The sequence below is a fragment of the Piliocolobus tephrosceles genome, chromosome 5 (genome assembly GCF_002776525.5).
Source record: "Piliocolobus tephrosceles isolate RC106 chromosome 5, ASM277652v3, whole genome shotgun sequence".
NCBI classification, from domain to species: domain Eukaryota; kingdom Metazoa; phylum Chordata; class Mammalia; order Primates; family Cercopithecidae; genus Piliocolobus; species Piliocolobus tephrosceles.
The window spans coordinates 83,673,344-83,697,325 of NC_045438.1; the positions used below are offsets into that span (position 1 = coordinate 83,673,344).

Genomic DNA, 23,982 nt, shown 5'->3' on the forward strand with positions numbered 1-23,982 from the left:
TCTAAAAAATGGAGACTGCTTTGCTTTTCTTAAGAACATATTGGTTGTTGATTTTTAAAATTAAATCATGATATGAAATTGTTCACTTGATCATGGAGGAAAAGACATTCTCATTCATTAACATCACAAGACTTAAGTTCCTCAGTGTGGGTGGCTTGGTGTTGCAGGCAATGTTTGCTAGAGATATTTTACCTATAAATGAGCTCCATTTTATAAAGGTCAGAAAGAGAAAAGAAAGAACACAAAAAGATAATAGATATTTGGACACATGTTAAATGAATTCAGAAATTTGCTATAGCATGCCGATAAATACCTGTACATCTGTACTATTAGTATTAAATATATAAAATGGAGCATAACAATTATTCCTACAGCTGAACACACACACACACACACACACACACACACACACACACACACTTCCATTATTTACTCATCATTTAGTTTTAGTTTTTTATCTAAGCCCTACCTAAAGACATAAATATGTGTAAACTTGGGACTTTTAGAATTGTTTTTTCTAGTTCTGTGAAGAATGATGATGGTATTTTTATGGCAATTGCATTGAATTTATAGATTGCTTTTGGCAGTATGGTCATTTTCACAGTATTGATACTACTCATCCATAATCATGGGATGTATTGCCATTTGTTTTTGTTGTCTGTGATTTCTTTGAGCAATGTTTGGTAGTTTTCCTTGTAGAGGTCTTTCACCTCCTTTGTTAGGTATATTCCTAAGTATTTTATTTTATTTGCATCTGTTTTAAAAGGGTTGAGTTATTGATTTGATTCTCAGCTTGGTTGCTGTTGGTGTATAGCAGTGCTACTGATTTGTGTACATTAATTTTGTATCCTGAAATTTTACTGAATTCATTTATCAGATCTAGTTGCTTTTTGGATAAGTCTTTAGGGTTTTCTAGGTATGCAATCATATCATCAGCAAAAAGTGACAGTTTGACTTCCTCTTTACTGATATGGATGCCTTTATTTATTTCCCTTGTCTGATTGCCCTGGCTAGGACTTCCATTACTGTGATGAATAGAAGTGGTGAAAGTGGATATCATTGTCTTATTCCAGTTTTCAGGGGGAATATTTTCAACTTTTCTCTGTTCAGTATAATGTTGCCTGTGGGTTTGTCATTGATGGCTTTTAGTACCTTAAGGTGTAGCAGGAACAGTTGCAGACAAAACCTCTTGGACACTGGTTTTATGAGGGAAGAGGCTTTAATCATCTGGGAGCGTTGGTAGACTTGCGTCTCAAGATCCAAGCTCCCCAAAGTAAAGATTCCTGTCCCTTTTAATGGCTTACAACTCTAAGGGGTTCACGTGAAATGGTTGTGATACATTGTGCACGTGGGGGCTACGTGACTGAGGGCTACATGCATCAGTAATGGGGGCTAGCAGAACAGAACAGAAAGTTTCACAAGTCTTCCTCATACAATGTCTAGAATCTATGGATAACACAAGCAGCTAGGTCAGGAGTTGATGTTTAACTACCAGACCTGGTTCTTGGCACCACACCATCTGGCCATTGATCTCACTTCTTCTTTTTTTAACTTTTTGCTTTCTCATGAAACAGGAGACAATGGGAGAGGTGGTCTCCTTCCTTAGTCCCCCCTTTGAGAATCTCACTTATTAGTGGGAATTTTCACTTTCATCCTCACTATCTAGGTCTTTTTGCGAGGCAGACCAATAGTGTTTCATGTAATACACTTGTGCTGAAGTATTTTGGTGAATTAAAGTAGTGACAAAGTTTCTCATTATTTGAAGGAGCAAAGGCAGCAAGCAGGGGAGCAACAAGCAGGTTCCTTTTACTATTATTACTCCTATTGTAAGAGTTTTAAATCCTTCTAATGCTGGGAACCATTTTCCAAATACAGACCCAGGATCAAATTCATGCCAAACCTGCACAGGCATATATGCTAACTTTGTCATGTCTCTGACTATGTTTTCGACTACTTGCCCTTGGTCATCTATATGCAGACAGCAACTGGTCAGGTTGAATTTTCTACAGACCCCTCCTTCAGCTGCCAGCAAGTGGTCTAGGGCCAATCTATTTTGATAAATAGCATTTCTCATCTGGGTTTCTTGCCGCACTAGAACAGTCAAAGCTCTGCCAGTTTCATTAGTGATTATTTCTAAGATAGCTTGTAACCGTATAATCCGGTTGAGCATGTAAATGGGGTTTCAGTATCCCCACGAACCGTCTTGTGCCCATGTGGCAGGCCCATAGTACTGTATGATTCTTTCAGGGGGCCACTCATCATCTTTCCAATTGCCTATGACTATGCTCCTCTTTTCTTAGGAAGCATAGACAGGGAAGCCTAGGAGCTCACCTGTTTTTATGGGCAGCAGGAAAAAGGATGGTGTAATGGTGCCGATGACACAACTGCCTGTCCATTGGTCATAGAGCAATATGTCAATAGACTCTATGTCCACATATCCAGTAAAGTCTAGCTGGAGCTCTCCACTCCCAGTGAGACTGTGGATGGGCCCAAACAGTTTGCAACTTAGTAACTTACTAAATGGGTTCTTCTCAGTATGGTTTAGACCCCACCAGGTGACTGTTCTTGTTGTGCTGTTATATAGCTTTTGTCTAGGCAGTTGAGCCTTCTTAAGGGGATGGTGAAGTCTTTTCCTTCTCTAGCTATGCGGTATTGCCCAATAATTGAGGTTTTTAAGACCCAAAAGTTACCAGTGTGGGCCTTCTGGACTGGAATTATATCAGGAACTGGATCCATGGGCACTAATTCTTGGGCCTCCCAAGGCCATTGGTCTCCCATAGTAGTTCCCGCACATACATAACAGGAAGTAACATTGAGGGAATGGGCTACATTTTCTGCTAACTGCAGAAACAGATTTTTTGTCTTCCCTGGGAGTTCTGGTATTTGCACATTTAGTTCATCATAAAAGGTCGGGAACACTGATTTGGGGGAGCGCTTGTGGATCTCCCCTTGGATTAAAAGGTTGACTCGGGGGTCAAACCCAGTTCCATCAATTCCTAGGTTTACATTTTCCCCTGTCTTCCAGTGGGGGTCCTGGGGGTTAGTAATTATTAATTCTAATGGGTTACAGTTACCGGAGGTGCAAGACAAATTACTTTTTCCTTTTTGTAGGTGAACAGGGTCTTTTTCATCCTTTTTCCAGGTGGCCCAAATGACACAGGACCAATAACTACATTCAATACCCTATAGACCTAATTCATGACAAATGTACTTATTTTCTGCCATATAGCTTTTTTTTTTTCCCAACTGAGAGAACCACATCCCATCCCTAGCTTGTTACTATTAATGACTGTACAGGCATCAAATCTTAAGGTGACTTGTTTGGGAACTCCTTTTTCTTCTGTTCTGGTTATTACTTTACTTGTATCTTTCATGAGTCCCCACCAGTCCTCAGTTCTTAATCTTGTTTCAAAAACTGTGGTCATAGGAGGCTCAGATGGGTTGTAACACACATCAGGTTGGTCATTCCCTGGGCTACACACCTTATACTGAGTGGCATTATATAAGCAGGTCCCTTTCAAAATTCCTAGACATTCACAGTAACTATAAAACAGAAAGGTTATTTTAACTTGTTGCCCTACCTCAGTAACCTGATGAATACACTAGATACAGTCCTCGATATGGGGAAAATCAGCTGAAGTGCTTATTGAACAAGTCCAAATTTTGAGGAAAATGAGTCCCACAATGAGTTTCCTCATGCTTCCGCTGTGTGTAGACCAGTCAGCTTCCAGGTGTGACTGGAGCAGGGTTTGTCGTCTTTTTCAGAGTCATTTTGCAGGGATTGTCCAGGCTTGGTCTCACCTCCCAGGTCTCAGGTGCTGCAGGTTTCACGTGGCTGTGGTGGATCCAGGCCGGAATTCCTTCTACCTTCACGGTGGTGGAAGTGGTCAGGATGACAGTCTGGGGTCCTTTCCACTGTGGCTGCAAAGGGGCTATGTTCTAGTCTTTGATCCACACTCAATCACCTGGGGAGAAAGGGTGAACTGGGGAGAATAAGCTAATGGGGCATCTCTCATTTACTCAGGCTGAAATTGTTTGTGTAACTTTTCCTAAAGCCTGTAGTTGTCTTGGCAGCTCAATTTCTCCTAGCTCCTGAGGAGTGCCTGGAACTCCCCGTAATATGGGAGGGGGTCTGTGATACAATATCTTATAAGGGGAATATCCCGTTCTTTTAGAAGGGGTGCACCTGATTTTAAACAATACCATGGGGAGAGCCTGTACCCACTTTAATCCCGTTTCTTGACACACTTTCCCTAAGCTATTTTTGATAGTCTGATTCATTCCTTCCACCTTTCTGGAACTCCGAAGTTGGTAGGCGGCATGCAGTTACCATGTGATCCCCAATACCTTTGCTGTCTTCTGTACCAAGTCAGCCACAAATGCTGGCCCATTGTCTGAGCTGATCCATAAGGGCAGTCCAAACCTAGGGATGAGATCTTGAAGAAGCACACGGGTTACTTCATGAGTTTTCTCAGTTCGAGTCAGATAAGCCTCTACCCATCCAGAGTATGTACATACTAGAACCAGTAGATACTTGTTACCTCCACATTTGGGCATCTCGGGGAAGTCTACTTGGAGATCTTCAAAGGGGGCTACTCCATAAGCTTGTATGCCAGATGGGATGGTTGGACCCTGCCTAGCATTGTGCTGCTGGCGGGTGACACATTGCTGTGTTACTGTTTTGGCAATGGCTGACAGATGTGAAATGTAGAAGTACTGGCCTAACAACTTTTCAAGTGACTCTTAGTCTAGATGGGTGGTCTCATGCACATTGAACACAACTGCAGCCCCTAGTAGCTGTGGCATGGCTACTCTTCCATCTCATAACCAGATCCATCCTTCCTTTATCGCTTGCCCCCTTTCTGCCTGGAAAAAGTCTCTTTCCTCTTTAGAATAAGTAGGCACTAGATTGGGTGCCTGAGGGAGTAGAGCTCGGTAGGGGGTGGATGCTGCTGTGCAAGCTTCTGAGTCTGCTCAAGAATTCCTTAAGGCAACAGAAGTGGTGGTTCACTGATGTCCTTTACAATGCATTACTGCCATCCTCCAAGGCTTCCATACTGCTTCTAATAACTGTAAAATTTCTTGCTGATACTTAATGTTCTTTCCCCCTGAGTTCAACAGGCTTTTTTCTTTGTATAATGCCCCATGCACTTGGAGGGTTAAAAAGGCATACCCAGAGTCAGTATAAATGTTTACAGTCTTACCTTCACTTAGCTCTAAAGCCCGAGTTAAAGCAATGAGTTAGGCCTTCTGGGCTGAAGTTCCCTAAGGCAGCGATTTGGCTTCAATAACAGTGTCCGAGGTTACCACTGCATATCCAGCACGCCGCTCTCCCGGTGGGTTAATGAAGCTGCTTCCATACACATATAGCTTCCAAACATCCAAGGTTGGTCCTGGAGGTTGGGTCTGCTAGAATAGAATCCAATACCTCTACACGGTTATGTTCAACTGGGCTCTCTGATACCGGGAGCAAGGTGGCGGGGTTCAAAGTGTTACAAACTTCAATGGTTATATGGGGATTTTCACAGAACAGGCTTTGGTACTTGTTTAGTCTGGCATTTGTCAGCCAATGATGTCCTTTGGTATTCATTAAAGCCACCACTGCATGAGGGGGATTTATGTTCAGGTTTTGCCTAAGAGTTATAGTTTATCCACTTCTCGTGCTAGCAGGCAGTTGGTGCTAAGGCCCTCAAACATGGGGGCCAACCTTTAGAAACTCCGTCTAGCTGTTTACAGAGGTTGGCCACTGGCCTCAGCCAGGGCCTTATGACTTGGGTTAAAACCCCAACTGCCATTTTTTTTTCTTTCTGACACATACCATGTAAATGGCTTTGTCAGGTCAGGTAGACCCAGGGCTGTGACTGACATGAGTTTTTCTTTTAACCGATGAAAAACCTGTTGCTGTTGGGACCCCCGTTCAAAAGGTTCCGTGTCACCCCCTTTGTAACTTGGTACCAGAGGTTTGGCCAGTACTGCAAAATTTGGGATCCATAACCTGCAGAAACCCACAGCTCCTAAGAATTCTCTTACCTGCCTTCTGGTCTTGGGCTCTGGTAGGTTGCAAATGACCTGCTTTCTTTCTGATCCTAGGTTGCGCTCCCCCTGTCGAATAGTAAATCCCAGGTAGTGTACCTGCTGTCTGCAGATCTGAGCTTTCTTCCTGGACACCTTATACCAACAGTCCTCCAGGTGCTGGAGCAGGGCGTCTGTTCCTCTGGCGCACCCGACTACCACGGGGTGTCCCAGCAGGAGGTCATTGATGTACTGGAGCAACACGCAGCCTAGGTCTCTGGCAGGAAACTTTTGGAGGTCTCGAGCCAGTGCCTCCCCAAATATAGTAGAGGAGTTCTTGAACCCTTGGGGAAGCCAGGTCCAAGTGTAGTGAGTGGTGACACCTGACCCCGAATCCTCCCTCTGAAAGGCAAACAGTTTCTGGGTCTCTGGAGCTAATCTGATGCTAAAGAAGGCATCCTTCAGGTTTAGGCAGGTGAACCAACTTCCTTAGCTGGCAATAACCCCAACAATGTGTACGGGTTAGGTACTGTTGGATGTAAAGTCACTGTGACTTGATTGACCAGTCGCAAGTCCTGCACTGGCCTGTAGTCCTTGGTCCCTGACTTTGGAACAGGTAGGTGGGGGGTGTTCCATGGAGACTGACAAGGAACTATAATTCCAAAAATTTTCAGGTGCTTAAGATGAACCTGGATACCTTCCAGGCTTCTCTGAGGGCTGGATACTGGTTTTGCCTGACTGGCTTGGCCCCCGGCTTAACTTCTGTGAGTACAGGAGCTTGATTGACTGCCAATCCGGGAGGGTTGTCTTCTGCCCATACTTTTGGTCACCACTGGCTCAGAGCTGGCCCCATCTCTTTGCCTGGTTTGGTTAGGAAGAGTCGCCACTCTTCCTCTCAGGGAACTGTCAGGGCCATGATAACTCCTGTTCCAGGCAACTTCAGTTGTAAAGAGCCTTGCTTTGTAAAGGAGATAATGGCTCTCAGCTTGCTAAGCAGGTCCCTTCCTAACAAAGGCAAAGGGCAGTCAGGCATGTACATGAACTGGTGAATCACTTCATATCCCCACACTGCGCAGGTCCGGGGCAAACAGAAAGCCTGCTTTGTCGAAACTCCTGTTGCTCCAATTATATCAAGTCTTTTTAGACAAGGAGGTGACCGGGGTGGTCACTCCTGAATGTTCAGCACCAGTATCAACCAGAAACTTAATGTCCTTTTCCCCAACTGTCATTCTGACCACGGGTTCCTTGGGGGCACTTGAGCCCAGTCCCCTTCAGTAACCCCTCAGCCAGATTGAACAAGGTTCATTTGTCCTTGTCTGGGGTCTTTTGCTCTGAACCACCTTGCTTTCCTTTCAGCTGAGGGCACTTATCTTTCCAATGTCCTATCTCTTTACTCTAGGCGCACTGGTTATGTTGCAAGTTTGGACGGTCAGACTGGGTATTTTTCCCGGAGCTCCTCTTCCCTTGTCCTTGCGGGGGGACCCCTCTAATAGCTGCAGCTAGTAGGTCAGTGTTTCACTGGGATTTGCATTCACCGCCTTTGCGGCTGTCTCTGCAGCTCATTGCATCCCAGTTTACAAACCCTTGGTTGGCTATTTCCAGTAATTGTAACGTATTCATACCTGCAAACCCAGCCTGTTTCTGCAGCTTTCTCCTAATATCCTCTGTGCTTTGACCAACTAAGGCCACGTTAATCATGTGCTGATTTTCAGGGCTGTCTGGGTCAAAGGGAGTGTACATGCAATAGACTTCACACAGTGTCTCATAAAATCGCACTGGACTTCTTCCTTTCCTTGAATAACCTTGGAGACCTTGTTTACATTTGTGGCCTTTTGGGCCCCTCTCCTCAACCCTTTTAAGAGTGCCTCCCTATACTGAATTAGCCTTTACATACCCTCTGCTTCGTTTGGATCCCATTAAGGGTCAGTTCCTGGTAGCTGGACTCTCACATACTCTTGGGGGTTCTGATAATCCACTGGAACATGCTCTTCCAGCCACTTAGTTGCTACTTCGAGCACTCTCCTCCTCTCATCCGTGTTAAAGAGGTACATGAGCAACTGGTGGCAGTCAGCCCAAGTGGGGTTATGAGTTTGGATAAAAGTTTGGAGCAAGTCAATCAGAGCTTATGGCTTTTCAGTATAGGATGGGGTGTTATTTTTCCAGTTGAGGAGATCGGCAGAGGTAAAAGGTTGGAACACGAAGGCATGCCTTTCTACCATATGTCCCTCCTCATTTACCCCAGTATACCGTTGCTCTCTGAGGGGCATTTGTATCCCAGTTTTAGGTTGCAAGGAAGCTGCCAAGGGAGAGGTTTCTCCCAAGGCTTCATATCCTCTTTTGTCTGTTTTAGGTGGCCTTGGGGTGTGCGCACCTTGCAGAGGCTCAGGTGCTATGGGCTCCGATGTGGGGAGCCTCTCTTCTTGGTAAGGAGGGGCACCACTGGTGACATTTCCTGCCATGCATCCTCTGATGTGGGGTTGGACAGAACCGTAGAAGCTGACTTCCCTTGGCGGGGTGGAGCAAGATTTTTCCTTGGCTGTCTGTCCCTTTGCTACTAGTACTGCTGCTGCCTTTTCTCTTAGTCACTGTTGGGGGTCTAAAATTAGCTGCAGCCAAGTATCTATGTATGGAAACTGGCCTGGGTGTCCTGGTTTACCAGTTACTTTGTACCATACCTTTGAAACTAGGAACCTGTCTAGGCTTCCTTCTGATGGCCATCCCACCTCTAATGCCGGCCAGTCTACATCACACAAAGCCTTAAACTTTCCAGGTGTCATAGCAATTCCATAGTCCCCATTGAATCCTTTCTTGAAATTCTTTAACATAGTTCCTAACGGGGTAGGCTTACTTTGTGTTTTACCCATTTTCGTCTCTCAGGAGACAAAACATTCTTAACACAAAGAGGGAAGGGAAAAAGAGGCAAAAAGTCACTCACTCACCAAGCAATTCACACTAAAACAAAGTATGGATAGGGAGTTACTCATTCATCAAGCAATTTGAGCCAAGTCAGAACCGAAATCATAGCCAAAACTGTTGAAATCCGAAAGTCAATACTGAAATCTAAACTAAAACAGTTCAAATCTAGTCAAAATCAAAACCAAAACCAAAGTGCCGAGAAAGGCACGCTGTGGGTGATCAGGCCACGCTTCCGCTCAGATGGAGTGGGCAAATTCCAAGACCGGTCTTACCATGTTCCAGATGTCTAGACTCCAAGCGCGGATTCCTTCCTGGTGTTCAACCACTGCGTTAATCCTCTGCGGCGGTCTGCTGCACACTGCTCTGGGGAGGCATCCCACCAAGGCAATTGCCTACCCAGGAGCACTCTCAGGATCCGCGTCGCTGAAGCTGGCCGGAGTCCTCCCCAGGGATGCTCCACAGGGCAGGTCTAAGCCGCGTAAGAGGCTGCCTCAACCAACCCCGAATCACCTCGCTTCCAGGTCAGGGAACCAAGAAATGTAGCAGGACCAGTCACAGACAAAACCTCTTGGACACCGGTTTTATGAAGGAAGAGGCTTTAATCAGCTGGGCGCATTGGTAGACTCGCATCTCAAGATCCGAGCTCCCCAAAGTAAAGATTCCTGTCCCTTTTAATGGCTTACAACTCTAGGGGGTCCACGTGAAAGGGTCATGATACATTGTGCAAGTGGGGGCTATGTGACTGAGGTCTACATGCATCAGTGATAGGGGCTAGCAGAACAGAACAGAAAGTTTCACAAGTCTTCCTCATACAATGTCTGGAATTTGTGGATAACACCAACGGTTAGGTCAGGAGTTGATGTTTAACTACCAGGCCCGGTTCTTGGCACCAAGCCCTCTGACTATTGATCGCACTTCTGCTACCTTTTTTTTAACTTTGTGCTTTCTCATGAAACAGGAGACAATGGGAGAGGTGGTCTCCTTCCTTAAAGGTGTGTTTCTTCTATGCCAATTTTGCCTAGGGTTCTAATCACAAGAAATGCTAGATTTTGTCAAATGCTTTTTTGCATCTATTGATAGCGTTTTTGTTTTTAATTCTATTTATGTGGTGTATCACATTTATTAACTTGGATGTGTTAAACCAACCCTGCATCTCTGGTATGAAAGCCACTTGGAAGTGATGTATTACCTTTTCAATATGCTGTTGGATTCAGTAACTTAGTATTTTGTTGAGGATTTTTACATCTATGTTCATCAGGGATATTGGTCTATAGTTTTCTTTTTTTGCTATGTCCTTTCCTGGTTTTAATATTAGGGCAATAATGGCTTCATAGAATGATTTAGGGAGGATTCCCTCTTTCTCTGTCTTTTGGAATAGTTTCAGTAGGATTGGTACCAACTCTTCTTTGAATGTGTGATAGAATTTAGCTGTGAATCCATCTGGTCCTGGACTTTTTTTGTTGGCAATTTTTTTTTTATTACTGTATCAATCTCACTACTTGTTATTGGTCTCTTCAGAGTTTCTGTTTCTTCCTAGTTTAGTCTAGGAGGGTTGTATAGTTCCAGGAATTTATCCCTCTCCTCTGGGTTTTCCAGTTTGTGTGCCTGAAGGTGTTCATAGTAGCATTGAATGATTTTTTTTAATTTCTGTGGTATCAGTTGTATCATCTCCCATTTCATTTCTACTTGAGCTTATTTGATTCTTCTCTCTTTCTCTCTTCTTTTCTTGATTAATCCCACTAATGATCTATCAATTTTTTTTAACCTTTTCAAGGAACCAGCATTTCGTTTTATTTATCTTTTGTATTGCTTTTTTTGTTTGTTTGTTTCAATTTCGTTTAGTTCTGCTCTGATCTTTGTTATTTCTTTTCTGCAGGGTTTGGGTTCGTTTTGTTCTTGTTTCTCTAGTTTCTTGAGGTGTGAGCTTAGATTGTCTGTTTGTGCTCTTTCAGACTTTTTGATGTAGGCATTTAATGCTTTGAACTTTCCTCTTAGTACTGCGTTTGCTGTATCCCAGAGGTTTTGATACGTTGTGTCGCTATCATCATTCAGTTCAAAGAACTTTTTAATTTCCATCTTGATTTCATTGTTGACCCAAAGATCATTCAGGAGCAGATAAGTTAATTTCCATGTATTTGTAAAGTATGTATTTGGAGTTAATTTTCAATTTTATTCCACTGTGGTCTGAGAAAATACTTGATATAATTTCAGTTATCTTAAATTTATTGAGACTTGTTTTGTGACCTGTCTGTTTTATGGTCTGTCTTGGAGAATGTAACATGTGCTATGATAAGAATGTATATTCTGCAGTTGTTGGGTAGAATGTTGTGTATATATCTGTTAAGTCCATTTGTTCCAGGGTATAGTTTAAGTCCATTGTTTCTTTGTTGACTTTCTGCTTTGGTGACCTGTCTAGTGCTGTCAGTGGAGTATTGAAGTCCCCCACTATTATGGTGTTGCCATCTATCTCATTTCTTATGTCTAGTAGTAATTGTTTTGTAAATTTGGGAGCTCCAGTGCTAGGTGCATGTATTTATGATTGTGACATTTTCCTGTTGGAGACTAATCCTTTTATCATTGTATAATGTCCCTCTTTTTCTTTCTTTTTTTTTTTTTTTTTTTTTTACCATTGTTGCTTTAAAGTCTGTTTTGTCTGATATATAAGAATAGCTACTCCTGCTCACTTTTGGTGTTCATTTGCGTGGAATATCTTCACCTTTTTACCTGGAGTTCATTTGAGTCCTTATGTGTTAGATGAGTCTCTTGAAGACAACAGATAGCGTATTTGGTTGGTGGATTTTTATCCATTCTGGTATTCTGTATCTTTTAAGTAGAACATTTTGACCATTTACATTCAGTGTTAGTATTGAGATGTGAGGTACTGTTCTATCCATCATGCTAGTTGTTGCCTGAATAACTTGGGGTTTTGTTTTGTTTTCATTGTGTTGTTGTTTTATAGGCCCTGTGAGATTTATGCCTTAAGGAGGTTCTATTTTGGTGCATTTTGAGGTTTTAAGATTCAGAACTTTTTTTAGCATTTCTTGTAGTGCTGGCTTAGTAGTGGCAAATTAACTCAGCATTTGTTTGTCTAAAAATGACTCTCTCTCCTTCATTTATGAAACTTCATTTTGCTGGATACAAACTTTTTACCTGACACTTATTTTGTTTCAGCAGAGTAAAGATAGGACCCTAAGGCCTGCTGGTTTGTAAGGTTTCTGCTGAGAAATGAGCTGTTAATCTGATAGGTTTTCCTTTATAGATTGATTACCAGAGGCTTTTGTCTCACAGCTCTTAAGATTATTTCCTTTATCTTGACTTTAGATAACCTGATGACTGTGTGCCTAGGCAATCATCTTTTTGTGATGAACTTCCTGAGCTTCCTGTGTTTGGATGCCTTGATCTCTAGCAAGACCAGGGAAGTTTTTATTGACTATTCCCTCAAATACATTTTCTAAATTTCTAGATTTCTCTTCTTCCTCAGGAATACCAGTTATTCTCATATTTGGTCATTTTAACATAATCCCAAATTTCTTGGAGGCGTTTTACTCTTTTTTTTTTTTTAATTCTTTTTTCTTTGTCTTTAAAGGTCTGATTGGATTAATTCAAAAGCCTGTCTTCAAACTCTGAAATTCTTTCTTCTACTTGTTCTAGTCTGTTGTTGAAACTTTCCTGTGTATTTTGTATTTCTCTAAGTGTGTCTTTTACTTCCAGAAGTTGTAATTGTCCTTTCTTTATGATATCTATTTCTCTGGAGACTTTTTTTCCATATCCTGTATTTTTAAAAAAATTTCTTTGATTTTTACCTTTCTCTGGTGCCTCCTTGAGTAGCTTAATAATCAACCTTCTAAATTCTTTATCTGTCAGTTCAGATTTCTTCTTGGCTTGGATCCATTGCTGGGGAGCTTGTGTGATCTTTTACGGGTGTTATAAGAACCTTGTTTCATCATACCAGAATCACTTTTTTGGTTCCTTCTCATTTGAATAGACTGTTTCAGTGGATAGATCTGGACCTCAAGGGCTGCTGTTGAGATTCTTTTATCCCACAGAGTGAACCCTTGATGTGGTGCTCTCCCCTTGTATGTCGGGGTTCTCTACATGGACAGAACTAATAGGATAGATGTATAGATGAAGGGGAGTTTATTAGGAGAATTGATTCACACAGTCACAATGAAGTCCCACAACAGGACATCTGCAAGCTGAGGAACTAGGAAGCCAGTCCGAGTTCCAAAACCTCAAAAGTAGGGAAGCTGACGGTGCAGCCTTCAGTCTGTGGCCGAAGGCCTGAGAGCCCCTGGCAAATCACTGGTGTAAGTCCAAGAGTCCAAAAGCTGAAGAATCTGGGAGTCTGGTGTTTGAGAGCAGGAAGCATCCAGCACGGGAGAAACATGGAGGCCAGAAGACTTAGCCTTTCTAGTCTTTCCGTGTTCTTTTGCCTGCTTTTATTCTGCCTGTGCTGGCAGCTGATTAGATTGTGCCCCCCCTGAATTGAGGGTGGGTCTGCCTTTCCTAGTCCACAGGCTCAAATGTTAATGTCCTTTGGCAACACCCTTGCAGACACACCAAGGAACAATACTTTGCATCCTTCAATCCAATCAAGTTGACACTCAATATTAACCATCACACCCTCTTCCCCTAGGGATTGGGCTTCCTGAGAGCCAGACTGCAATGATTACTATGCTCTTCTAGGTCTAGCCACCCAGTGGGGCTACCCGGCTCCTGGCTAGTGCTGGGGAGTGCCTACAGAGTCCTGTGATGTGAGTCATCTTTAGATCTTCCAGCTGTGGATACCAGCACCTGTCCCAGTGGTGCTGGTCAGTTCAGATTTCTTCTTGGTGGTGACAGGGGACTGAAGTGGACTCTGTAGGAATCATTGGTGGTTGTTTTGTTTAGTGTGCTGGTTTTCTTGAATATGGTTATGCTAGTGGTGAAGTTGTCATGTGGACAGACTCTGGACTTCTGGTTGGCCAAAGTGTTGCAGGTGGTGGAATGAGCTGTCGTTTTCTCCTTCCTTGGGTACAGGATTTTTCTGTTACGAGTTGCTGTAATGGCTTGAGTTGACTGGCCTCCAGACAGGAGGTGGTGCTTTCAAGATAATATCAGCTGTGGTAGTAGAAGGGGGATGTAATGTTGCCCTACATTGGCCAGGATAAATACTTGGGTTTCTCAGGTGATCGTGGGGCCATAGAGGTCCCAAGAGTTTATGTCTTTTGTCTTCGCCTACCAGGGTAGGTAGAGAAAAACCATCAGGTGGGGCAGGGTTGGGCAGATCTGAGCTCAGACTATCCTTGAACAGGGCTTAATGCAGACACTGTGGGGCATAGCGGGGTGGTTCTCAGGCCAATGGATTTATGTTCCAAGGGGGATTATGGCTGCCTCTGCTGCATCATACAGGTCACCAGGCAACTGGGGAAAGCTGGCAGTGACATGCTTTACCCAGTTCCCATGCAGCCAGCAATGCCAGTCTTCCTCCCACTGTGCCCCACCGACAGCACCAAGTTTATATTCATGGAGCTGGAAGCAGGACTGAGATCTTGACCCAAGCTACAAGTCTCTCCACAGCAAGCAGGGCTCTCAGGCCTTGCCCCTCCCCACCTGCCTGCACCATCAGCTGCAGTCTCTGTGCTCATATCTGCACTTTCCATTTGCCCCCCCACCCCCCAATTCTGTTTAGGAAAACTTGTGCTCATTTGAAATTATTACAGAGTTCATCTAGGAGCTTATTTCACCCTATGGCTCCTTCCCAATTCTGCTGGCTGCCTTCTGCAAGGACCTCTCTCAGATAAGGCCGAGAATGGCTTCCCTGAGCTCAAGCTGGGGATCAGGAGTGCCTACAGGGCTCTTCCCACTGCTTCTTCTACTTTTGTATTTTCTTCAGCTCTCTAAATCCATTTCAGCTCTAAGTGAGGTTAAATCCTTCTCCCATGATCTGGATTTTCAGGTTTTCCAGTGAGGATATGTGTTCAGAAGCACTTTTCCCCTGTCACAGTTCGGGAACTCACAGATTTTTGGCTGTCTCATGGAGTTTGCAGCAGCAAGCCACTTTTTTCAAACAATCTGTGACTTTTTTTGGTTTTCCTGGTATGTTTCTGTGGTGATTCTTGGAGTAAAAGTTAACAGTGTGAGTCTTCACACACTGTTCACTTCATCCAAGTGGGAGATGCACATTAGTCCTGTCTCCTATCCACCATTTTCCGCAGCTCAGCCTCCCGAGTAGCTGGGACTACAGGCGTGTACCAGCATGTTCAGCTAATTTTTAAATTTTTTATAGAGATGAGGTCTCACATTATTGCCCAGGCTGGTCTGGAACTCCAGGGCTCAAGCAATTCTCCTGCCTCAGCCTCCCAAAAGTGTTGGGATTATGGATGTGAGTCACTGTGCCCAGCCTTCCTTAACTTACTTTCCTTTTTTTTTTTTTTTCCAATCTCTTAACATCTTCAGTAAGTCATGGGGAAGGTTCTTTTTCAAAGAAGCTCAGTCCTCAACTTTCACCCAATGTAGAGACTCTACTTCCAGATCACTGACCCCTTTCAGAATCCTGTGAAAACCATGAACCCTCTCCCTAGAAAAGTTTACATACATACACATACTTTTGCTTATAATTTCAGAGGTTTCATGAACCCCACTGGAGAGCATTCAGGGACCCCAAATTGTGAGCCATAAAAAGTGAATAAAACGTTCTCTCAAGTTTTCTATTGACCAAAGAGATACTGGATTCATAAAAAATTAAGTTTTCAAGAAAATTTTTTATTTGAACTTGATTTTAAACATGCTTGATTATCCTCTTGCGTTATCCTAAAATATAATAAGCTAAATAAAACACCAATCATTTTATAATGAGTGGTAACATGGAGTAAGAAAGGAAATGCTTAACATATCCACAACTATAGTTTGATACTATAAATGAAGCAGATTTCATCCTCATCCAAGACTGTAACTCAGTTGACTTTATTGAGATTAAATTTCTAAATGTACTGGGATGTATACCACTTAGGATTTTATTAAGTAAGTGATGTAGTTCATTATACCTTTATATGCAGTCTTTGAAATTAAAAAGGGAAGTTTTTCAGAAGTCCTTTATGTGAGGGTTGGGGACTGGGTATTTCTATATAACATAATACCTTTATCTTAATAATGTATATATGTATATACTCTATTTTTCGTATCTTATTTTTGTAGATATGTTCTAGTTTAATAGTTTACATTTTACACCAGTTACTCTGTGTTTTTTTCTAGAGCATTTTAAAGTCTAGTAAAAATCTTAATGTTAATACTTGTAGGTTTCTCATTGTGAAAGCTTCACTTACCAGCCAGAATTCATAAAACCAAGAAGGATTGAAGCCTCTCAACATCACATTTAATCAACCAAAGGGTTGTTATGGAGAGACACAAGGCCACAGGGCCATTCCTTGGTATTAGTTGTCTTTTCCAGTTCTGACAATCCAAGAATTGTGAGTAGCTGTAAGGCTGAGTCAGCCCCAAGTTTCCACTTGGACACTGCAGAAAGGCTTGAAAAGTCTTCTATATTTTAATTCGGAATTTTTTTTGCAGCAACCATATATGGAAAGTAAGGACTATAACCATTATTTGGGATTATTTTTTTGAGGCAGTTATTTTACAGTCAGTACAGCAACATTATTCCCTGCCTCAGTCTGGTTCTGTCCCTGCTGAGTAACTGGGTGCCATTAGTCACAGTCAGATACTGTAAGCTTTCCGAGCTTGAATTTTAAAAAATCTCTACAGCCAAGGAAATGTAAGAGTGTTTGTATTCATGTGCATATGTAATAGATGCAAAGAAATACCTATCTCTTCATTTTTGAAGTCAACATTGAAAATCTGTCAAACCATCCACTTGGACTTCATTTCTGTATTTTTTAAAGTAGCATGTTTTTCCTTTAAGGTACTTCAAGCTCAGATTGTTATTTGTTATGTTAAAAATATTTTTGAGATTATTAACAAGTAAATTTTAATATTTAACATAAATTAAATTTAAAAGTAAAGTATTTATTTGGAATCTTTCTATTATAAAAGACTGAAATATGCTAGGAAACCTGATAGTAATAATTTGGTTTGTTTACTGACTGATGGTCTTTTAGAAAATATCTGGCTTATTAGATCAGCACCATTTTTACTAAAAGAAACTAACATTCATATTTTAAACCTCCAAAATATCTGAAGAATAACTGAATGTTCTAGTTCGACGACTTCCAAACTTTTGTTCATAACCTGTAGGGCTGCACAAAATATATTTCCTCAGGTTCTGGTATATGCACACATACATGTATTTACATACATGTAATGTGAACTGGTTTCAAAATATGTGTGATGTCATTTTGTTTTCTTTCTTTTTCTTTTGATTTAATTTTTAGATGCTGGTCTCAACCCACTAAATTAATTTCTGTATTGGAAAATGGGTCACGACTCACAGTTTGGCAAACACTGCTTCAGGGTAGGACTTGTCCAGCTAATGCTGCCATACACTTCTGGCAGGAGAGTGCCACATTTTGTGATACAGATGATAGAGAGGAGGCTTACCTGTCCCTGAACTCATGATTACCCTCAGAATGGCTTTGGAGGGAAAGAAAAAGATGAGATCTCATAGTTGCTGGGAAGAGGGAGGAAGGAAAAGATGAATGAGAAATGAATTAAAATGTTTTATGGAGCCAAGTAAAGCTATTTTCTGTTTCAAAAGTACTCATTCTCAAGAACAGAGGGGAGTCTTGCACATCTATTCTGTCTCCCAAGTGATTTCATGTGTTTTGAGGATAGAGAAAGAAATAAAGGTAAGATCTTCCATAGATGAAAGCATTAGAAAAGGAGGTGGGTGAGAACTTGAGAGAAAGAAATGAAATCAGGTCTAGATCTATGTGATATAGTCGTTGAATAATGGCTAAATTTTCTGTAATACTCTTAATGATGAGGAAAATTTTCAGTGTCTCATATTACAGTAATAAAGGATGAAGTGTTTATCCCTTTGTTGAAAATAGATTCAAAAAGTAAAAGAAGGTTAAAGGAAAACCTTTTGGATACTAAAATTCTCCCTACTTCCATGCAATAGCTATTAAGTTGCTGACCACTTCTTATTCTCCATAGTTGCTGACAGAGCGTTTTGGGATCCCTGCTGGGTGTCGAGCTAGCCTACACTGTAACTTTCTGGATGTTAAAAATCATGCAGTGATTACTAACAAGTCATACAGTAGTTGTAGACAAAAGTTCTAAAAGGTACTCATAATGGTTGTTCTCCTACCCAGGTGCTTTTGGTAGCATTATTGACAAAACAGAGTGCCACATAAGTCCTAAAATATACACGTTTCAATCTCAGTATTATCTTCATGTCCTTAGACAACTTATCAAAAGACTCTAAGCCCTATGAGGCTGAGCTGTTTCTTGTCCACTTCTGAATCCTCAGGATTTAGCCTAGTTGCTGGTGTATGAAAGCACTAATAAATATTTCTTAACGTTATAATTGAAGAATGACTGCAAAGTCAAGTGGGCTTTGTTTTTTGTTTTCTATTGTTTTTAACATTAAGTATATACCATGAAGTTCATCAAGCTATTTAAAAGCTCTGGTTCTAATTACATACATATTTACTGGATTAAAAATTTTAATTTCTAATCTCTATTACGTCTTGGGCTTAGTATATCCTTGTGTCATTACAAATTAATTTTATTTTCTAATTTAAAATTGTGGTTGTAAATTATTATTAACATCAGCAACTTTATTTGGAATGTAGATTTTGTGAATACATTATTCTGAGAACGCTTTCAATATAGTCCTCAAATTGTTTTTCAATTAAGAAATTTAGCATTTTTCTTAGCCAGAAATTTCTATGACTTTTGAGCTAGACATTTTGTAGAAAACTGTTGGAAATATTTTGGCATATTCTAGTATTTTTTTAAACATTGTACTACATCAAGGTGAGTTCTTGTTAAACATGGGTTGAACAAAGAACAAACAATTTTCTTTGTATCTTTGAAAAGTTTTCCAAAAAAAGAAAATGCAATACTTTACTTACTTAGGTATTTACAGTACAGTCAGTGGACCTCCTGTTTTGGTGAAAGGAACTAACATGGTACTTCTTATCCTGTTTTCTTTAACCAGTATTTTGCTTCTAAAAATAAGTAGTTCTCTTGCTTGAATTTCAGAGACGCTAATAACCATATAAATATAAAAGATTATGTAAAAATGGCTATTGCTGAAGTCATGTCTGATAAATAATGCCACAGTTTCTGATCTGGATTCATATTAAATGTCTAGAAGTTAGGCATTTTACTTCTCACAGAAAGGAGACAAATCGTTCCTTCAGCAAATACTAATTCATTATAAAAGAATGTTCTCTTGTCCTCTTGCCTAATAAAGTCTCAAAAAACAAAATAACTCTCCCTCCATCTTTACCCTAAATGCAGGCACAACAGTAAAGACCCATTTCAAGTGGTGCGTGGCTGTAATTCATGCATTTAGGAAAACTCCAGACTTGTGCTTGTTTTGGTTGCCTCTTCTGACAACATGCACATTGTGAACAACCCCAAGCAAAACAAGACCCATCTTCCTGATGATTCTCTCTCCGCCTCCACCCCAAAGAGCACTAACAAACTCCAAGTCTAGATCATAGAAATCCACACGTTCCCCAAATTTTTAATAGGAAGTATTAACTTGGTACGTGAGCACCTTCAGAAGTTTGAGATTGCTGCTGTAAGTAACATCCTGTCATTAATGTTGTGGTGTGTGGATTGGAGGGATCTTTAATTTTCTGAAACAGGAATAAAGACATGCATTCAAGTAAATCTAATAATCTCTTAAAATAGTTTTTTTCTAAGTTGTGAACTAAGTATTTGTCTTCTCCATGTCCTCAAGTTTTATTATCTACAGAATTAATTGCCTATAAATAAAATGACAAGTTTGCAGTTCAGAAGATTTACAAACTATAGGAGAAACGTGTAAATTTGTAACATTGAAAATAGAAGTCAGCATTAAGTTACCATTTGGATATTGACAGTTTTACTAAAATATGTTAAATATTTAACTGTATATTTAAATTCTTTTTACAGTGTCACAAGACCAGAGCATTTCCAATACTCAGGAAATAGCTTCACAAGTGATCATTCATCTGCTAAAATAATATGTTGCTTCTGATTAGTTGACTCAGTTAATAATAGTGAAAAATTATAAGTTAAAAGTTTTTTGCTGAGATTTAAGTTTGGTAACTTGAAAAATATTAACAATGAACACACATTTTATTTACATGTATATATAAATATTTACGTACATACTCTTAAAAATTAATCTATCCACAGCCTATGTGCACAGACATAAAATACATTTTAGGTCATAATTTCTTCTCAATAGATTGTAGTATTTGACATCAGATTTGCTCTCTAAGTGTTGTTAGCCAGTAAAAGCAATTATCTAGTGGAAATTTTGTTTAAAATAAAAATTTGGAGGGGCGAGAAGGCTAAGACATAGGGAAACGAATAATATAAAAGGATATTTAAATTTAATGTATTCTTTATATATAGTATTTTTTACATCTTATTGTGAAATATTACAACCATATTGATATATTTTTGGAAATCCATCCTTGTTTCTTTGTCAGTATTTTATAACTTTAATATGAAAAAGAAAAACAGGGTAATTTATTTGTTTAAAACCAAAAACATGAATAATTATGTTTTTGACTTTTAAAGTTAGTGCTTTTATCAAATAGAAAAATAGCCAACATTTGTTGAGCACTATATGCCCACCAGGCACTATTCTAATTAATTCTCAAAAAACCTGTTAAAGTGTAGGTACTTTAAACATTCCAGTTTTACAGATGGGGAAGATGACAATATAGTTACGTTATATTGCCTCGTATGCAGAGTTATGTTTCTGTATACTATTTTGAAGTAATTAGTTACTGTTTCTATTGCATTATTGTCATATACAGTATATTATTATAGTTCTTGAACCCTTTCTGAGTTTTCTGCTTGTATGCCAAAATTATCCCTGTAATTTATATAATATAGTCCACTGACTGGACTAAGTGACTTGACCAAAGGGATATGGTTTTAACGACAAAGACCAAAATCGAGAATCATTGTGTTTTTTTTTGTTTTGTTTTTTTTTTTAACATAAAAAAGAGATAGGAATATAAAGAGAGCTCAAAGTTATAATCTCACTTCTGCTACTCATTTAGTCATGTTGAGTGTTCACCTTCCTTCGTTGTTAATAGCAAAAGCTGAGAATTCTTGCATTGGGAATACTTGTGAATCTCTGAGATGTTAAAGCGCTTCTTATTATAGTGTTTTCTGATACCGTTATGAAGTATTTTCTGTTTCCAGTGCATCCTGTTTGGAAGTTTACTATGTCATGTATTTCTCCTACCTGTCATTTTTTAGAAGGGTCAACCCTACTTGTTGTTTTTCTTTTACTTTTAGTTGATTACTTCTTCATGTCCACAAGATTTGGGTAACAGTATTATGTAGTTATTAATTTGTAATAGTCTCTAGAAGTCTATTTTATTTCTTTAAGAACTAGCTGGTAGGAGATCACTTACATTAACAAATCACCTATGCATTTTGAGTGCTCTGATTAGCTCAGAAAGATAAAGATAATATCTCATTTGCAAGATTTTTTTTCAAGTAGGTTTTGCCATCACACTAGATTCAGTGAAAACGGTTTCTCATTTTTTTGCCCAAAGCTGAGTATGCCTTGTGTGAACATTGCTGGAATTAAAACATTCTAATGTTTTTCAAGATCAGTCTTTCTTGGAGGCATTTTGATGACTCAAGGCTGATTTCAGCTGCAAAAAGAATTATAGCAGAATTGCAGGGAGAAGGAACAGATGTTTTTTAAGTTTCAGAATGAGTAGGTTGGTTGCATAGCACATGGTTAATTGGATGATGTAAAAGGCAGTGACTGTGAGAATAATCAAGAAAAGGTTCCCAGGTTGGTTATAGTTTAGCAAAAGAATGAATGAAGTAAAGTAACGTGCACGTAATTTAGGTAATTAGATGTCACTAAATGGAGATATCCAGAGAGGAATAGCCACACAAGGAAAAAGTGGAAATTGTATTAGTGAGGAAAAGTTACCATTAGTGATGAACTCTTCCATGCTATTCTATGCAGTCTCCCAGACCCTTTTAGGAGTCATTCTTATCCATAATAAGTAAAATCTTAAGCAAAGTCTGACAGTGACTTTCAGGTGCTTTTACTGGTTTAAATGATTTAATAAATCAGTAAAATCATGAAAAATTATAGTTTGGGAGGAAAAAGGTAAAGACAGTTCTGTTCTTTTGAATTCTATTCATTCGTGTTAGAGTCCTAGGAATACCCTTACTTGGTCCACTCTCCTTGAGGCCTGGTCTCTCCTTCAGTCAGCACTGTTGGCCATGACAGTTAACATCCCCCTCTTCTGAATGCCCTGGGCTAGGTCCACATCACTTTCCTCCTCAAAACCTTCCATTCCTTGATAGTCTTTATTTTGGGTATCTTGATACTCTAGCACAAATTCATTCTCCTATTTATGGCTTTTAGAACCTTTTTATGCTGCATTAATTTGATTTTGGCCACTTTTACATTAAAATGAACTGTTGCCACTGTAGCAAACGTAAATTCCTTCCATCATGTTTTCCCCTCCCATCATACACCCACTTATGTCTAATGCATGACATGTGTTTACAGTCCCTGTTTCTGTGACTATCCATACTATTCTCTTGTCCATTACATGTCTCAAAATTTACCTACTAGTCAAAAACAAACATACAAACATTAAATAAACAGTAAGTCCTCACTTAACATCAATGATAGGTTCTTGGAAACTGACTTTAAGAGAAATGACATAATAACAAAACCAAGTTTTTTCCTTGCCAACATTATAACAAAATGATGTTATTTAAGGACCTACTGTACATTGCTTTGCTTAAAGTCGCAGTTTCCAAGAACCTATTGATGGTAAATCAGGACTTACTGCATATGTACAAGACACTTTGGTGGAGACTGGGCATATAAAGATTAGTAACATTTTATCTGCCTTGAACGTATAGCCTGATTTACAAAGAAATCTCTCTGTAAAAAGGTAATTAACAACACAAAGTTGGATGTGATGTGTCAGATGCCTAGAATTGGTATAAATGTCAAAAGCTGAGGAAAACCTGTGGACTGGAACTGGGGCGGTTGAGGTAGAATTCACAAAGGAAGCAAGAACTGTTTTGTACTACCAATTAGGAGGATGGTAGGTTGTGAGTGAATGCATGCATGTGTGTTTTTATCTTTCTCTGCCTCTGTGGAGATAGAAGGATGGACAGGTAATTTAGGAAAATAGAGAAAGCAAAGTGGAGTTTTGTTCACCTGGGGTATAAGAGGCATAGTTGGGTAGGTGCAAAGGTTTGTATAGGGAGATAATAGGATATGAAGAAGTAAATTGGTGTTAGATTTTTTTAAAAATATTATGTATGTTGACAACAATACAGACTACCATAACAATTTCTAAATTAATACTAGGGGTACTGATATTTTCTTGGTAATATGTACCAGTAATTCAGATGGCTTCTTTAGGCCCCAGCTTAAAAAAGCAACTAATAATAAATGGTCATTGCCATGGATGATAACAAAAGGGTCCTGGATTCCTAAGTCTTACAGTCTTACTACCTGTGAGGTAGTAAAATATTTTTATATCTTCTTCACAATATTTGAAGTATTGGTTTCTAAGAGAAAGAAACGGAACTAATATAAAAATAGTTGAAGTTAGTGTTTCTATTTGGTGTTTCTGATGTTCTGTTGCTGCTCAAGTTGAGCTATTATTTGTGACAGGAAGTGAATGCAAACATAGAGATCCTTTCTTAATGTGGCTGATTATATCTTTGAATCTGACAGTTCAAGCCATGGAAGATTCTTCTTTTCTGTAGTTGTTATTTCAGTTATTTCCATCGTTGTTTTGTGTCTTAAGAGTTTAAAATCAAGCCTAAGTCTATTAGACATACTTTTCATAAGAGAATTTGATTCAGGAAAAATAGAACAGACTGATTGGTTCAAGTTTGTTCAGGGCATATTTTTCCTTCCCTTCCCCCCACCCTACT

General features: G+C 39.8%; 1 protein-coding gene across 2 annotated transcripts in view; it reads left to right on the forward strand.

Annotated features, from left to right (window-relative positions):
- Positions 1-23,982, forward strand: part of RNGTT (RNA guanylyltransferase and 5'-phosphatase) — a 347,371-nt gene that overhangs the window by 282,239 nt on the left and 41,150 nt on the right. Inside the window, exon 15 of one of the 2 annotated variants that reach the window (XR_002730197.1) lies at positions 19,333-19,618. The exons of the other annotated variant lie outside the window; for it this stretch is intronic. The gene's annotated coding sequence lies outside the window, so the exon portion shown is untranslated. The remainder of the gene's footprint in view (positions 1-19,332; positions 19,619-23,982) is intronic. 2 annotated transcript variants of the gene reach the window in all.